This window comes from Bufo gargarizans, chromosome 1 (genome assembly GCF_014858855.1).
Source record: "Bufo gargarizans isolate SCDJY-AF-19 chromosome 1, ASM1485885v1, whole genome shotgun sequence".
NCBI lineage: Eukaryota > Metazoa > Chordata > Amphibia > Anura > Bufonidae > Bufo > Bufo gargarizans.
This window is the reverse complement of record NC_058080.1, coordinates 607,776,772-607,795,728: the sequence shown is the minus strand read 5'-3', so window position 1 is coordinate 607,795,728 and position 18,957 is coordinate 607,776,772.

The following is an 18,957-nucleotide window of genomic DNA, read 5'->3' as shown; positions in this document are numbered from 1 at the left end:
GTCAGAAAATCCTGTTTCCACTGCCAATATCTCTGCTACAGTAAATATGGGTCTAGCTACTTACCCTGGTAACAAGGGGTTGGGCTCTTGTGTTGCCAGTGAACTAGGGGTAGGATTTGGTATAGGCCTGTCTGTGATGTCCTTAAGGTGGAACTGTCCCCAAGGCCCACATTTCTCAGAGGGATATTTCCTCAAAACATACATTCCCAAGTATGTTGGTTGGGGGGATTATATTGTCATTATTAATGAATGACAACCCAGGGGCCCCCCTTGATCTGTGTTTTTTTTAATATCTTTTGAGTTTTTCCCATATTCATGGTATTTAAATACATTCTGGTTACAAGAGGTTTTCCCCTTTTATCCTTTCTTTGCATCCCCTCAGCTGGTTTGTATCCCCAGCTGACATCTGTAATAGTGAGTACATCGGACCAGGCTGCACAGTACTCATTATTGGTCCTGGTGACACATACATAGTATTGCAGGGAAGCAAAATCAAACATTGAACTGTCATGACATCTGCAATCAGCAACATAACAGAAGTCAATTTCAAACACCTGTATTGGCTCTGTGGTATTTGCCCAAAAGACCCATGTGCCACTCGAGGCATCTGAGGCCCAGTATGAACATTAGGCCGTACACGCTCCCACAAGACCCACACCCCCTCCCAACAGGAAGACCAGAAAGGACATCATTCTCAGCAGGCCTCCTCTGAGGGGGCTGGAACCTTCTTACAGTGTGAAGCGTGTGTCCAGGACTCTTCCCCTTGAGTTTCACAGGCATAGGAGTAGTTAGCAGAACCTGGAATGGGCCATCAAATCTGGGCTCCAGAGTCTTTCTGACATGCCTTTTCACCACAACACAATCTCCTGGCTGAAGTGTATGACTTCCAGGAATCTGTCTTGGATCTGGAAGTGAAGAGAATACTCGAAAATGTAGGTCAGTCAGATGTTTACACAGAGCAGATACATTAGCAGACAAGCAATCATATTGCAAAGCAAGTTCTTGGGGAAAATACTGTCCTAACTTGGGGGCACTCCCAAACAAAATCTTTAAAGAGGACAGCTTTTCCTTCCCTCTAGGGGTATGTCTGACATAAGGCAATTGGAAGAGTTTCTGTCCATGGTTTGCCAGTCTCTTGAGCCATTTTTAGCATTTTTAGTTTCATTGTGCCGTTCAGTCTTTTGACTTTGCCGCTACTTTGTGGTCTGTACGTGGTATGGAAGGCAAGGTGAGTCCCAGTGCGGCCCATATCTCCTGGACCAATTCGGCTGTGAAGGCAGTTCCTTGATCACTCTCTATCACTTCAGGTACCGCAAATCTGCAGACAATCTCATTTAACAGCTTATTCACTGTTGTCTTTGCTGTCTGATTCTTCACGGGATAGGCTTCAGACCATCCAGAGAACATGTCTATGACCACTAGAGCATACTGGAATCCCTGTGCAGGGGGCATCTGTATGTGGTCAATCTGGATCCTTTGAAAGGAGAAGAGAGGTTTTGGTGAACATTTGACAGGGACTTTTTCCATTTTTCCTGGCTTGCATCTGGCAAAGACCATGCAGCTCTTTACATATCAGGCAGTGTACGTTTAGATGGCTGTAGCCAAGAAGATGTAGGATATGAGGTTATTCATGGCTTGCTTCCCAAGATGAGTAGGGCCATGCGCCAAAGTCACAGTCATAGGGTAAAGACTTTGGGGTAGTCATATTAGATGTCCAAGCTTCCATATGTAATCATCATCTGAGTCTGGTCCCGCTCCCTTCCTCCCCCATGCAGCCACTTCTTCATCAGATGCTTCATTCTGTCTGTCTATCAGGAAAGATTTGTCCCCAGAGTCCTTTAGGAAGTTTTCTCCACCTTTCTTTGGGCATGGACATTTTCTTTGATAGGGTGGGACTCACGTGGTATCTGAGTTTCGTCTCTTATGACCATTGACCGTGTCTGGGCTACCATTGTATTCACCTCCTCACTTCTCCTCATTGCAGCTTTCTTTGATGCTCTGTCAGCTCTGGCATTTCCTTGGGTCTCTGGAGTATCTCGCATTGAGTGTGCCTTTACTTTAAGTATGGCCACCTGCTTAGGGAGTGTCAGGGCCTCCATTAGCACTTGCACAAATTCAGCATGTTTTACAGTAGTTCCTCTTGCACTGATGAAATTTCAGCTCCTCCAGATGGGGCCAAAATCATGAGCTACTCCAAAAGCGTATCTGGAATCCGCGTATATATTTTCAGTCTTCCTCTCAGCCATCTTGCAGGCCTCAGTGAGGGCTATCAGTTCAGCCTCCTGGGCAGACTTCCCCGGAGAAAGAGGAGAGGCTTGTACCCAGTGGCGTACACACAATCCATGGGGCCCCGGTGCAAAACTGATCTATGGGGCGCCCTCCCCATCACCCCCCCCCCCCCCCAACCTGCCTCCAAGCCCCCCCCCCCCCCACTACCTCCCCTACTAGTGTTGTAACTATAGTGTAATGGGCCACAGTGCAAACATTTTTACAAAGAACCGGCAGATTTTCTTACTAAGGGCTCTTTCCGTGCGGGTAATCCGCTGCGTGACTGAGTGCCAAGCCCCATTCTGGATAGCAGAGACACGGAGCAGTAACATGATTGACTGTGATCTTTTTACTACAAAATCACGGTGACAACTTTATGTCTCTGTGATTTTGTTGTAAAAAGATCACAGAGAGGCACAGAGCATTGCCAATCATGTTAATGCTCCGTGTCTCTGCTGTCCGGAACAGGGCTTGGCTGTATTTCACGCAGCAGATTACCCGCACGGGATCCGCTCGTGTTAAAGAGCCCTAAGCCCAATGCATGGCTACACTCACCCAGTCCTAATAAAATCTGGTCCTACCTCATCCAGGGTGTCGCTGGTATCGGCGTGATGTCCGCTGGATCCAGAACAAGGTCCCTGTGGTGAGAAAAAAAGAATAATCACATAAGGAAGGGATGGTGACTGCCTCTGTGAAATCACCAGCTGGCCTGTAAGACTGAGCCATGCCAATGTATAACAGGGTAATCTAGGACATTTCCCCTAAGTGCAACCACACAGTACTAATGCCCACCTTGTGGCCCCTCACGGTAGTTATGCCCACCTTTGTTCCTGTCACAGTAATTATGCCCAGATATTTGCCCCCTCATAGTAGTTATGCCAAATATGTGTCCCCTTACAGTATTTAGGCCCAGATATGTGCCCCCTCAAAGTGGTTATGCCAGATTATGTGTCCCCTCACAGTATTAATGCCAGATTATGTGCCCCCTCACAGTAGTAATGCCAGACTATGTGACCCTCACCTAGTAACGCCAGATTATATGCCCCTCACAGTAGTAATGCCAGATTATGTGCCCCTCACAGTATTTATGCCCAGATATGTGCCCCCTCAAAGTAGATATGCCCAGATATGTGCCCCCTCAGAGTGGTTATGCCAGATTATGTGTCCTCTCACAGTAACAATGCCAGATTATGTGCCCCTTCACAGTATTTATGCCCGGTTATGTGCCCCCTCAAAGTAAATATGCCCAGATATGTGTCCCCTCAGAGTGGTTATGCCAGATTATGCGCCCCTCATATTAGATATGCCCACATATGTGCCCCTCACATTGGTTATGCCAGATTACATGCCCCATCACAATAGTTATGCCTTCATATGTGACCCCCTCATAATTATGCCTTTATATGTGCCCCCTCACAGTAGTTATGCCACATTAGGTGCCCCCTCAAATTAGTTATGGCAGATTAGGTGCCCCCCTCAAATTAGTTATGGCAGATTAGGTTCCCCTCAGTAGAGATGCCAACTTTTGTGCCCCCTCACTCTAGTTGTTCCCATCAACCCACCCACCCCCTCTGCCCCCCTGCCCCCCTGCCCCCAGTCTGCAGCAAATATACATACTTACCTTCTTCCCTGATGAGAGGAGGCAGATTGCCGGGCTTTAAGGTCTCCTCCCACAGCCAGCAGCGCGATCTCTGGCCAGCAGGAGGAGCTCCTGAGCTCTAAAGATCAGTGAAGAAGGGAGCAGAGAGGTTTCCCTGCTTCACTATAGAAACGGAACTGCCGGCCGTGTGTGTGTGAGTGTGCTCCCCCTTTTACTTGACCCTCCGGCCCCCACCCCCACCCCCATATTATACATGTAATGGTGGCATGGAGCGCTCTGATGGGGCCTGAAATTGCCACTGTACTTCATGCCGGGCCCCCCGCGCTCCAGTACATGTGAGTACAGCGGGGGTCCTGTCAGCGGCCTGGTGGGGGTCCACAGGCGGCCGGGTCTCCGTGGAGTGCCGGGCCCGGGTCGCAACTGCGACCCCTGCAACCCTGGTATGTACGCCACTGCTTGTACCACATCATGTAAGGAGGTAACCGCATATCCAGTATGATATCTGCCTTGATCATCTGCATATTGAGATCGATCCACAAACAGATTGAGATCAGGAGTGTCCAGTATTGTTTCAGTCTCGTTCGGGAATGGATCAGTCTCTTGCTTAATCAATTCCAGACAATCATGGCAATCTCCAGAGTAAAAAGCATCATCAGAATAAACATCTCAGTCACAGTGTCCAGAAGAAGAAAAGAACACTGCATACGAAGATATCTAGCCGCTGAGAGATGTTTGGGTTGAATTTGCTTGAAATTGTCATGGGGGGGACAAAATCTGCAAATGGTGACCCAGGACAATATCAGAAGTCTTGTCCAAAAGAAGATGGCAGGCATGAATGGCACGTATGCAGGGAGGGGTCCCCCAAGCAACTTGATCCAAGCGTGCAAAGTACACTAGTAGCCCAGAGGCCTGTTTCTGCCCCCGTGGCTTTGGGTAAGGACCCCTGTGGCATGTCCCTGACGTTCCATGACATTCAGTCTAAAATTCAGGCTGTAATTATGCAGTCTTAAGGCAAGAGAAGAAGAAGCCGCTGCCTTCAACTGATTAAAACAGAGTTTAGCATCATCTGTCAGATAGAATGGGGTGTGCGGTATGCAGTCATACAGTGGTTGCATGAAAATGGAAGCATCTACGATCCAAGAGCGGCAGCATGAGATGAGGCCTAGGAAGGCCTGCAACTGTCTTCTGTAAGTTGTTTTGCACCAGGACTAAGGCAGTGTCCAAGGAACACTACTTTTGATTGAAACACCTCAGGATTTTGTCTTTGAAAACCTTGCATTCCTGATCTGACAGGAAAAGGAGCAAGGAAAGTGAGGCATCTGTACACACACAGGTGTCCTGTGCGCAGACCAAAAGATCATCCACATACTGAAGCAGGACAACATCATCATGAACTTGCTTCCAGTCTTCCAAGATAGATGACATGGCTTTACTAAACTGGGATGACTATGACTGTCCAGGTATACTATGATCCTGCATGGGTAAAAGCAAAAAGGTATTGACATTCGGGGTGTAAAGGTATAGAGAAAAAGGCATTCGCTAGTTCAATGACTGTAAAGGCTGCTGCATCCGGTGGCACTGCAGAGAGCACAGTATGGGGGTTTGGTACAATCAGAGTTTCCAAGAAGGTTGCTTCATTCACATATCGAAGATCATGGACCAACCTGTAGGTGTCAGGTTGTGCTTTTTTACCTTTCTTCCTCACTGGGAAAAGGGACGTGTTACACGGAGAGGTGGTGTGAATTATGGCACCAGCTTTTAAGAAAGCCTGTAGCTGTTGAGAGACAGTGTCCATCTGCGCTAGAGACAGGGGATACTGCGGTTTGCGAGGCAGAACAGCACCTGTACCATCACAGGCTGCATCCGAAACCTGCCTACATCACGGTCATATTGGTGTTGTCACAGTCATATTGGTGTTTGACCGTGATGCGGTTGCCATGCAAACTGATTGTCCGAGATACGTGACAGTATGTTCCATAAGGTGGCCCTTAAGGACTGGGCAGGAACACCCAGGCAAGGAGCAAAGCTCCAACACCAAGCAAAGCTGTAGTACCACTGCACCCAGCCAGCAATCCACAGGTATATATCAAGCATGCAGCCACACCCAGGAAACACCTTAATCCCCACTAGCATGAAGATTAACCCCTTGCTCACCAAACAGCAGGGAGGCAAACCTTAAAGGGGAAGTGCACAAGCAAACTGCCAAGAACACATTGCCTCCAATATGACCATGACAGTGGTCCTTTTGCCCACAGCATCTCAGGTATGACAGATAAAACAGCTGCTGGAAGTGAAACTTCAGGCGGACTGTCTTCTAGGGACATAAGAGCGGCCAACATGACTGTCTCCTCTGGCTGAAGGGGAGTGGAAAGGGTGACTGTACCATCGGGCTGAAACTATATAGTGGCATTAATTTTAATTAACAGATCTGCACCCACAAGGTTAAGTGGACATGTGGAGGAGACTACAAACTGTGAAAGCACTTCATTGGATGGCTATGGCCCAAAAGAAACACTGAGTGGTTATGTTAAGGGAGAGGATTAAGCATGGCCGTCAATATCGATGCACTGCACAGTAATGTTGTCCAGGAAGGAGAGGTCGGGGATCTAATTACGTCGGATTACACTTCTGCAGCATCCTGGTTTGCACTGGGCCTGTTTACAGAATCCCAGGTCCTTAAACATTTGCTCCATTCGGTTTGCACATTTTTCCACTGACTCTGCCTTATCTTGTTTTATATCCTGAATTTGGATAGCCTGATTGGCCAGTCTGGTCCTAGCCCAGTTCTCTAATAATTCACAGACATGCACTCCAGATTGATAGTTTTTTTTGGTATTCTTCATCCCCATGGTTCGGGGCTGGCAGCTTCTTAGCCATGGTTGGCCAAAAAGAATCCTCTGCCTTAATTTAAGTAAGTCCAGACAGATCTCTCCACGTGGCAGAATGTGTTTTTCTGATTTGTTCTAATGCCCTATAAAAGGGCATGGGATGTTGTTTAAGGTTGGGGAGAGAGTTCACCAAATTGGTGGCCTGTGTGGGGTTAAAAGTCACGTATCTTCCCTGAACCTAGGTGTTTTTTGCATATATTTCTAGCATCCTTCATAGGCATCTTTAGAGACTACCTCATTAGTCTAACCTATGATATTGGATATAGAGCAATTCTAGGGGTGCAATAGGTTTAGGTACGGGGACAGGGCACCCCCACCATTAGGAGGTGTCCCTGGGCTGAGTAAGCCATAGGGCCTTAATTAGGGACAAATTCTTGATCCCTTCTACATCAATAAACCCATATACCCACACTAGCATTGCCTATATACTTCCCTTGCATTTTGGGCCCTTGATAGAAAAATCTTCATTTTTTATTTTTTTTTGTAGAAGTATCTGGCAAGGTATTTGTAAGATCCTCACCTGCTTTGCACTCCAGGGGAACCAAGAGGGGTCCTCGTGGAGTTGCGGGACAGGTTATGCGTGTCTCTGATGCACCAGCGCTGACCCCTTTGCGAGCCAGTGCGGAGATGCGTTCGCGTGGACATCGGAGGGGAGGACCGTCGGAGTCCCGGGGACAGAGTGGCCAGGCGAGTGACAAGACGCCGCGGCCAGGGTTGTCTCCGGTGTCTCCTGCGACTTCCGTTTCCGCATCTGGGTCCACGCGCTCGCATACTCGCGCTGAGTCAATCATGCGTCCGTGCGTACGCACGAGGGCAGGTTCGCAAAGGGATACACGGTCGCGAGTACGCGCTTCTTATGCACTTCGTCGACCAGTGGCGCATATTATACTGACTCGCAAGAGCAAAGTGGATTAGGGAGCCAGCCATGGGTTAATCAACTTGTGATTGCCTTAGGCCTTGTCCTCAGGTGCAGGGCAATTTGTTCACCTATGGTAGTGGACACTTGGCACCCTGGGATTGGTCAGCAGGCATTTAAAAGGAGGTCTCTCAGGGTGATCAGTGCCCACTGTTATTTTCCCTCAACCAGGTATAGGTCACAACTCCTAGTGACTGAAGACTGCCAGGAACTTTGTCCTTACAGCGGACCCAAGATCTGGAGTGACTCGACTGCCAAGTGCACAGCGTCATTCAGCACTTGTTGGGACTATTCCTGGAATCTCCTTGCCTGGTTTTTTGTTATTATTCCTTGTTACCAGCAAGTGTCCTGGACGTTTATGTTTCCGGTGAATAAACACCTTTTTGCTTTCATCACTGGTCTGTTTGTTGGTTCCTTGCATTACAGAACAGTGGGCCCAACTAACAGTTGCCATGGACAAGATCCAGCAGCAGCTGAATGAATTAACGGGAGCCGTTAACCTGCTGTTCCAACGACGCCCAAATATACCAGCAGCCGCTGCAGCGCAAATCCAAGAGCAACTGACAACTGTGATGGAGGAGGTTCAGCAGCTTATCCAGGGAGCCTCAGCACTACTCGTCACTATCGCAAGGCATCAAACAGAACCTAAGTTCCCTCTGCCTGACCCCTTCACAGGAGAGCGACAGGAGTTCTTAAACTTCAGGGACTCCTGTCTCCTTTATTTCCAGTTACGACCGATGGCTTCTGGCACTCTCAGGCAGAGAATTGGGATTGTAATGTCACTGCTACGTGGAGACCCCCAACGTTGGGCATTTAACTTGCCTCAAGAGCATACAGCTTTTTCGTCAGTGGATGCCTTCTTCGAGGCTATGGCTGTGATTTACGATGACCCGGATCGTACTCGCACCGCAGAGACCAATCTTGAGCATATTCAACAAGGCCGCCGCCCAGCTGAAGAATACGCTGCAGAATTCAGGCGATGGGCAGCTTTCACCACCTGGGGCGACGCAGCCCTACGCCATCGCTTCCGTTTGGGACTTTCGGATGCGGTCCGGGATCTTCTTTTGGCCTTGCCTACCCCCTTCTCGTTGGAAATGGCTATCTCTCAGGCAATCGATGCCGACAGGCGAATCCGTGAGAGGCGAGTGGAACGGTCGTCTCGGTTTTCATCCTCTCGACCACATCCAGGGCCTCTAAAATTGGCCGAAGAGCCAATGGAGGTTGGATCCTCCCATCTCACACAGGCAGAACGAGCTCGTCGCCAACAGAAAGGCCTGTGCCTATTTTGCGGGAAGTCTGGACACCTCGTTAAAACCTGTCCCCTCCTGCTGGCGGGAAACGAATGAACCTAGGGGGCATAGAGGAGAACCCCCTAGGTGCTATTATCCCTCCTCCAAGCCGGGTGATGGTATCCATATCCTTACGGTGGCAAGACAAGGTCCATGAGTTTTCAGCACTAATCGATTCTGGGGCCGCTGGGAATTTTGTGGACTCAACCTTGGTTCGTCGACTTGGCATCCCGTTGATCCAGCCGAAAACCACCATGTCAGTGACCGCGATTGATGGTTCCCCTCTTCAAGATGGTCGTGCAGTGTGGATGACTCCGGGAATACAGGTAACGGTGGGGGCTGATCATCGGGAGACCTTAAGCCTTTTTGTCCTTGACATGCCATCCACTCCCGTGATTTTGGGTCTCCCTTGGTTAAGGCTCCATAATCCAGTAGTGGACTGGCGCTCGGGTCTTATCTGTCAGTGGAGTACGGAATGCCTTACTAAGTGCATTCGTCCCGACCTGTCACTAGCCTCCATGGAAGTATTAAGTACTTTACCACAGCAGTATCATAATTTCCGAGATGTGTTCAGTCCTCAGGGGGCTGATGTATTACCTCCCCACAGGTCATATGATTGTCCTATAGACCTGTTGCCAGGCACCATGCCACCACGAGGGCATCTTTATAATCTCACTGGGCCTGAGGTTCAGGCTCAGCGGGAGTATATTAAAGAGAACCTTGAGAAGAATTTCATTCGTCCATCCACTTCCCCTGCTGGAGCTGGATTCTTCTTTGTGGAGAAGAAGGATGGAGGCTTGAGACCTTGCATCGATTATTGTGCCCTTAATCGGATTACGGTGAAGAATCGGTATCCACTGCCTCTGATTGATGATCTGTTTTCTCAGGTGGCAGGGGCCCGAGTCTTCACCAAACTCGATTTAAGGGGTGCTTATAATTTAGTTCGCATTAGAGAGGGTGACGAATGGAAGACCGCATTTAATACCAGAGACGGGCATTACGAGTATTTCGTGATGCCTTTCGGTCTCTGTAATGCTCCCGCGGTCTTCCAGGAGTTCATCAACGATGTTCTCAGAGATTTCTTGGATAGATGTGTTGTTGTCTATCTAGATGACATACTAATCTACTCCTCGGATCTGGTCTCTCATCGGAGACACGTGTGTCAGGTTTTCCAGAAGCTGAGGGAGAACCGCCTCTATGCCAAACTTGAGAAGTGTCTGTTTGAGGTGAAGGAGTTGCCTTTCCTGGGGTACATTATCTCAGAAAAGGGATTGGCTATGGACCCATCCAAACTTTCTGCTGTCTTGGATTGGCCTCAACCTAAGGATCTTAAGGGGTTGCAGCGTTTCTTAGGCTTTGCCAACTTCTACCGCAAGTTTATTAAGAATTTTTCTGCGATAGTAGTACCTCTCACCAACCTCACTAAGAAGGGAGCTAATCCTTCTACGTGGACGAGAGAGGCAGTCAGAGCCTTTGAGACGCTGAAACAGGCCTTTTGCACGTCACCAATTCTTACTCATCCAGACACCTCCAGACCTTTTGTTCTCGAGGTCGATGCCTCAGAGGTCGGTGTAGGGGCAGTTCTCTCACAGTATTCTGGGGACCCCGAGAGGTTACATCCCTGTGCCTTCTTCTCTCGGAAGCTCTCTCCAGCCGAGTGTAATTATGATATCGGCAATAGAGAGCTTCTGGGAGTAAGATTGGCTTTTCAAGAGTGGAGACATTGGCTAGAGGGTGCAGAACATCCCATCACGGTTTACACTGACCACAATAATTTGGAGTATCTAGAGAGTGCCAAAAGACTCAACTCCCGACAAGCCAGGTGGGCATTGTTTTTCACCCGCTTCAATTTCCGCCTCACTTATAAACCAGGTTCCAAAAACGTGAAGGCAGATGCCCTGTCCCGCTGCTTCCCTGAGGCTGCTTCCGTCCTGGACTCTGAGCCAGAAACCATTCTCCCAACTAAATGTTTTCTTGCTGCCCTGGGGGCCGCAGAAGTAATGGAGGACTTGTCCTCTCTTCTTGAGCCCTCAAAGGCAGAGAGTCCACCTGACAAACCCGAGGGTCGATGGTTCGTACCCATTAACCTTCGATTGGAGGTCATCCGACAGCTTCATGACTCAAAGTCTGCCGGGCATTTGGGTGTTAAAGAAACACTTGCCCTTGTTAAACGTCACGTGTGGTGGCCCAACATGTCCGTGGATGTTAAGGCCTATATCCAGGCATGTACTGTTTGCGCCAGATGTAAACCGTCCCGGTCTGCCCCTTCTGGGACTTTACTCCCACTGCCTATTCCCCAGGCTCCATGGACTCACATTTCCATGGATTTCATCACAGATTTGCCAAGGTCCTCTGGAAGTACGGTAATCTGGGTAGTGGTGGACCGTTTTAGTAAAATGGCCCATTTTATCCCACTCCCTGGATTGCCCTCGGCCAGAGAATTGGCAGATCTGTTCTTGAATCATGTCTTTCGATTACACGGAGCGCCGGGATGACATTGTTTCAGACAGAGGAGTGCAATTCATCTCCCGCTTCTGGCGTTCTTTCTGCTCCCGATTGGGTATTAATTTGTCTTTTTCTTCTGGTTTTCACCCAGAGACCAACGGTCAGACGGAAAGGACTAACCAGACCCTGGAGCAATATCTCCGGTGCTTTGTGTCAGACTGCCAGGAGGAATGGGCAGCGTATCTACCCTTTGCGGAGGTGGCTTATAATAACTCTGAGCATGCTTCCACTAAGATGTCTCCGTTCAGGTGCGTGGGGGGCAGGGATCCAAGACTCTCTTCTTTGGCCGGACCCTCCACTGACTCACCGGTGGTGGATCAGTGGTTCAAGGATAGACGTCCCATTTGGTCATCGGCCCAGCGGAATCTCCGCAGTGCTGTGGCGCAACAGAAGAAATTTGCTGATCGTCATCGCACCGTAGAGCAAAAGTTTAAGGTGGGAGATCAGGTGTGGGTCTCCACCCGGAACATTCCGCTGCGTCAGCCATCTTCCAAGTTGGGTCCTCGATTCATTGGCCCATACCCAGTGACACAAAAGATCAACCGAGTTACGTACAAGGTTGCTCTTCCACCGTCGATCCGAGGAGTGAACACCTTTCATGTTTCACTTCTCAAATCGGCAGCCGACTCCGCTCCCTTCATTCAGACCCCATCCCCGCTGGAGGTCCAAGGGGTACCGGAGTTCGAAGTGAACAGAATTTTGGACTCTCGTTTTGTCCAAAGGTCTCTTCAATACTTGGTGGACTGGAAGGGTTTTGGTCCAGAGGAGAGATGTTGGATACCTGCTCGCCAGGTGCATGCGGATGAGTTGGTGGCAGCCTTTCACCGGGATAATCCGGGGAAAGCTTGCTTGGAGTCTTCAGAGCCGCCTCCTCGAGGGGGGGGGGGTAATGTAAGATCCTCACCTGCTTTGCACTCCAGGGGAACCAAGAGGGGTCCTCGTGGAGTTGCGGGACAGGTTATGCGTGTCTCTGATGCACCAGCGCTGACCCCTTTGCGAGCCAGTGCGGAGATGCGTTCGCGTGGACATCGGAGGGGAGGACCGTCGGAGTCCCGGGGACAGAGTGGCCAGGCGAGTGACAAGACGCCGCGGCCAGGGTTGTCTCCGGTGTCTCCTGCGACTTCCGTTTCCGCATCTGGGTCCACGCGCTCGCATACTCGCGCTGAGTCAATCATGCGTCCGTGCGTACGCACGAGGGCAGGTTCGCAAAGGGATACACGGTCGCGAGTACGCGCTTCTTATGCACTTCGTCGACCAGTGGCGCATATTATACTGACTCGCAAGAGCAAAGTGGATTAGGGAGCCAGCCATGGGTTAATCAACTTGTGATTGCCTTAGGCCTTGTCCTCAGGTGCAGGGCAATTTGTTCACCTATGGTAGTGGACACTTGGCACCCTGGGATTGGTCAGCAGGCATTTAAAAGGAGGTCTCTCAGGGTGATCAGTGCCCACTGTTATTTTCCCTCAACCAGGTATAGGTCACAACTCCTAGTGACTGAAGACTGCCAGGAACTTTGTCCTTACAGCGGACCCAAGATCTGGAGTGACTCGACTGCCAAGTGCACAGCATCATTCAGCACTGGTTGGGACTATTCCTGGAATCTCCTTGCCTGGTTTTTTGTTATTATTCCTTGTTACCAGCAAGTGTCCTGGACGTTTATGTTTCTGGTGAATAAACACCTTTTTGCTTTCATCACTGGTCTGTTTGTTGGTGCCTTGCATTACAGTATTAGTCTGTGTAAGTGATATTCACTAGGGCTGGTTCGGCCTACTACCCATTTATGAAATTAAAGGTATTTTTAACTGAGCACGTCTAACTTAGATATTTAACTTCCTACGTGTATACTACTGATCATCATATGATATAATTTTGCTACTTTTTTCCCGAAATCTCTTGCTCTGCTTAACCGTTAACTGTGAAGGTGCCTGACACAAACCACACAGAAGCAAAACACAAAAAAACCACAGAAGAGCAAACTCAAAAGAATTCTAGGAACTCAGGATTTTACATCAACCTAAGTTGCTACTACGTATGTAACCTCAATAGCAGAACAGATTACCACAGCACAGTGGAGCAGCAAGAGGCAGATGAGATAACCTAATTTTCTCACCTGGTCTCTGTGAGGCTGCAGTCCTGGTCCTCAAGCGTGGTCCACCGTGTCCTGGGAACCTCAAACTTTGGCTAGCAACGTTACTTCTCCCTCGCCCCACTTTTCGGGCGCCAACTGTGGAAGATCACGTTTGCTCTACTGCTCCAAATTAATAGTAACCCAAGGATTTTCCGGGCACAGAAGACAATAACTGTGACACACACACTGGGATCAAAGCAAATTCTCATTTATTAAAGGAAGTACAGCAGTTTATAAAGTTATCAGAGGGGCATTCCCCCTGAGACATGTGGCATTGTTACATTGGCTAACATATGAAAATATGAAAAGAGATAACACTTGGCATCTGCGCATTGTGCATTGTTTTACTAACTGTGGTATGTAAACTATGTAAATATCTAACTGTAAGCGCCATCTTGTAATGGAGTCTTCTCTAACAGCAGAAAAGCATATACTGTATGATGTAGCAAGGAGGCGTATTCTCTTCGGTAAGATGGAACCTTTGTGCTCTGGAGAAGATACGGTGTTTGTCTGAGAGCTAAAGTATGTGGGAACTTTCTTAGCTGAACCAAAGAATGTAGTCCATATCTCTATCACAGGCATGAGATTGTCAGTAGTGATGAGCGGCAGGGGTCATATTCGAATTCGCGATATTTTGCGAATATTCCTCGAATATTTGCAAATTCGAATATTCGTTATATTCTACGATTTTTTTACTCAAAAAATCGTCAAGGTAATGATCGTGTAATATGCAAATTTTCGTAATGCGAAGAATATTATAGCACTATATTAGCTAAATTGCTCTATATTTGTTTTTCTGAATATTCGCTATATTGCTAGAACTTTGTTTTTTCGAATATTCTGTATATTCTAAAACAAGAATATATAGCAATATAGCGAATATTCTAAAAAAAATAATATAGAGCAATTTAGCTAATATAGTGCTATAATCTTCTTTGTCTAATAGTTGTAATTTTTTTCTCATCTGAAGTTCAGATAGAAAAAAAATTACAACTATTAAAAAAAAGATTATAGCACTATATTAGCTAAATTGCTCTATATTCGTATTTTTCGAATATTCGCTATATTGCCATAACTTTGTTTTTACAAATATTCGTAATATTCTAAAACAAGAATATATAGCAATATAGCGAATATTGTAAAAAACTAATATAGAGCAATTTAGCTAATATAGTGCTATAATCTTTTTTGTCTAATAGTTGTAATTTTTTTCTCATCTGAAGTTCAGATTGGAAAAAAATTACAACTATTAAAAATACAACTATTAAAAAAAAAGATTATAGCACTATATTAGCTAAATTGCTCTATATTCATTTTTTTTCCTGAATATTCGCTATATTGCTATAACTTTATTCTAAAGCAAGAATATACAGTATAGCAATATAGCGAATATTCGGAAAAAAAAAATGAATATAGAACAAAATTTGCAAACAACACTACTCCTAAAGTCAATATATTGCAGCCTTCTTATTGGTCCACAAGCTAGAAGCAGGGAGGGATCATGTGTACTGATTAAAAAAAGGAAAAATAAAATAAGGAAAAGGGGAAAAAAATTTAGATTCGAAATTACGAATATATATCACTATATTTGAAATATTCGCAATAAAAATTTTAAATTAGAATATTCGTGATCAACACTAATTGTCAGGGCTGGATAAGATGTTAGGCCCTGACAATCAAGTAGCAGGGTAAGTGTCCACAGCTTTGAGGACAACTCTTCGCAGGTGTAGAACTGCTTGATAAGACATATTGTTCCTTATGGTTTGATTCTCCCATCTCTACGCCATATGATTTTCCTTATACATTAGAATTTTGAAGAAAATAATTATTTTAGAGATTTATAATAGCCTCCTGAACTAGAAAAGATTTATAGAATATTCATTTTCCCTCTGGTGAGTTTACAAAGAAAGCAAAATATCTGTAAGATCCTCACCTGCTTTGCACTCCAGGGGAACCAAGAGGGGTCCTCGTGGAGTTGCGGGACAGGTTATGCGTGTCTCTGATGCACCAGCGCTGACCCCTTTGCGAGCCAGTGCGGAGATGCGTTCGCGTGGACATCGGAGGGGAGGACCGTCGGAGTCCCGGGGACAGAGTGGCCAGGCGAGTGACAAGACGCCGCGGCCAGGGTTGTCTCCGGTGTCTCCTGCGACTTCCGTTTCCGCATCTGGGTCCACGCGCTCGCATACTCGCGCTGAGTCAATCATGCGTCCGTGCGTACGCACGAGGGCAGGTTCGCAAAGGGATACACGGTCGCGAGTACGCGCTTCTTATGCACTTCGTCGACCAGTGGCGCATATTATACTGACTCACAAGAGCAAAGTGGATTAGGGAGCCAGCCATGGGTTAATCAACTTGTGATTGCCTTAGGCCTTGTACTCAGGTGCAGGGCAATTTGTTCACCTATGGTAGTGGACACTTGGCACCCTGGGATTGGTTAGCAGGCATTTAAAAGGAGGTCTCTCAGGGTGATCAGTGCCCACTGTTATTTTCCCTCAACCAGGTATAGGTCACAACTCCTAGTGACTGAAGACTGCCAGGAACTTTGTCCTTTACAGCGGACCCAAGATCTGGAGTGACTCGACTGCCAAGTGCACAGCATCATTCAGCACTGGTTGGGACTATTCCTGGAATCTCCTTGCCTGGTTTTTGTTATTATTCCTTGTTACCAGAAAGTGTCCTGGACGTTTATGTTTCTGGTGAATAAACACCTTTTTGCTTTCATCACTGGTCTGTTTGTTGGTGCCTTGCATTACAATATCCTTACAATACAGAAGCTGAACTTGGTATAATATACTATTTATGCAGCCTATGCAGCTGTACAGGGGCCCAGTGAGAAAAGGGGTCCAGAATCATTTTATGGAGATAACCTCAATACATCCTAATTAGATAAAAGTATATTTGGGTCCAATTTGTCAAAGTTTTGAAAAAATTAAATTCAGGTACAAATTGATTATGCTCCACATGCAAGCTAGTCTCCTTTTCAAAAGGAAATAAAAACAAAGTGTCTCATGCCAGGAACTGATCTCTTTTCTGGGTAACTATCCATTATCAGAGGTGAACAAAGATAATTTGCTTGGCTACCAGAGAGGCCTTAGTTAGGGTACTATTTCCTAAATCATTATCAAGGGCACTGCATATGCATGAGGAGTATTGTAAGCCAGTCAATGCACCTCTAGATTTCTGGGGAAAAAATTATGAAAATTAGCACATGTTATTGTCACGACCATGGTTATGGTCGTGACTCTTTGGTCGCATGCGGTTGTCAGCGGTTTGGAGCTTTGGATTTGTTGCCTCACGTGTGGTTGCCGCTGGCAACATAAGGTTGTTGGCAGTGGAGCGGCCTGAGCGTTCCGAGGTTCCTGAGTATGAGCCCTCCTGCCATCAAGGTCGGCTCATACAGCTAGGAGTCAGGGTCAGATTAGGGATGCACTAGGAGGCGACCTGCTCCCTAATTCTGTTGTTCTGGCCGAGCACCCACTAACATCTTCTGGCATCGCAAGGCTGAGGGTTTCCCCCATCCTCAGCCGTGACAATTATAGTTGCATGCATCAGATAGACATAGGACAGCTAACTTGAATATCTTTCCAAGAAACCCAAAGGAGTATTGGTCTATAATACTCCACACACATACAATGCATACTAGGTGCCCTCTGTAAAGAGAAAGAGTACTCCAGACTACACATACTGTATATATCACCCAGAAATCCACAGTAGAGTACTAACCTCTCTAATCTTTCTCATCACAGAAAGTTCATTAGAATCTGAACTTTTTGGGAAATTCATGAGTGAATTTTCAACTCTCTCATCTTTAATGCCATTGTCTACTTAATTTTATGTGAAGAAATATTTCACTATTGTCATAGCTGTCACTGGTGGAATAAATTGCAAGACACTATACAATTTGCTAGAAAGAAGCTCTATGATAAGATTCTCAACATACTAGCTATTACATAAAAGGGGACCACATACTTTTCTTGCAAAGGAGCCCTTTGCAGTCTCTAGAGGGCCCTGGAAAGTTCATTCTGATGCTACTTGAAGTTTTGGTGTGCAATAAAAATAATTATATTTATTTAGCTAAAGTTATTAGCAAGTTTTTGTGTGGAAAATATTGTATATTGTTGTTAAATGATACCAAATATTCTAAAACATTGGGTCCATAGTTCTTCTCTTTTTATATATATTCTAAGCAACTTATTGCGTTTCATGTTTATTCCACCTCTGGAAATATCAGTACAATAGATAAAAAGTAAAATGTCTCTACACTCTCCAAATACTTCAGTATGGGTGACATGATGTACAATTTCCTAAAGAGGCTGGCAAGACAAAAACTTCAGATCACATTTCGTAACCTTGCTAATAGTTACCTTACTGTCACCAGCTTTACTCTGCTATACTTTGTGATAAATTGTTCAAGAATCCAATTCTAGCTTCACAATAACTTTTGTGAGTTCATTGAGCTATTTTGGCAGCAATATTCTATGCTGTGTTCTATTTTTATTTTTTCATGGTAACAGAGAACTTGTTACTGAGCTGACATAAGTCTGAGACCCAGGACAGATCTGCTCTGTATATAGAAGACAATCCTCATGAACTAATGCAAAATTGTTAGTGCTTCTGTATTTCCAAAACCCATGGAATATTTATTGTGTGAAATTGGCTCTTACCATACCATAAATGACTATTTCTTATTTTGTTAAAATGTAAGAGAATGTAGGACAGCCACTGATGGCCCAGTGGCGTACATAAAGTACGGGCCCCATAGCAAAGATCAAACCAGGCTCCCCACACAGGATAGAGGGGTTTCTGCCTAAACCCCTTTCAATGACCCTTGCCCATTTTTCACCTCCAGTAGAAAAGGAGAAAATCCCAAGTAAGACTAGGCCCCCTCTTGCCCTGGGCCCCATAGCAGTCGCATTGTCTGCCGCTATGTTAGTTACGCCCTGGAAGGCACATGTTTTAAGGTGACTGATATGGCAGTAGTGTTTGTTGTAGAAGTTGCTTTAAATTATATACAGTGAGAATGTGAAATTTGCAATAGGAGCAAGCATATAATTTAGTAGTAAAGTGTTGTGGAGTAGATATGAAGTTGAAATTGGCATAAGCATAGATTTCATATCTATAAAGCATCTGCCAACCATTTTATTTGCAAGCTTCATTTTCTGTTTTCTAATGGTTGGTAAGTTTCTAAATGCACACACTTCTCTGCAAGATAAAGATTTTGGTGTGCTTTGGACAAAAAAAAGACACTTTTTAAAAATTTTAAATAGTGGCTCACCCACTGATTATACCGGAACAGGCGCTCTATCTGTATGACTTTACCCTGTCACAGTATAGTAGGTTATTTAGTATATTAGTAGAAGGCA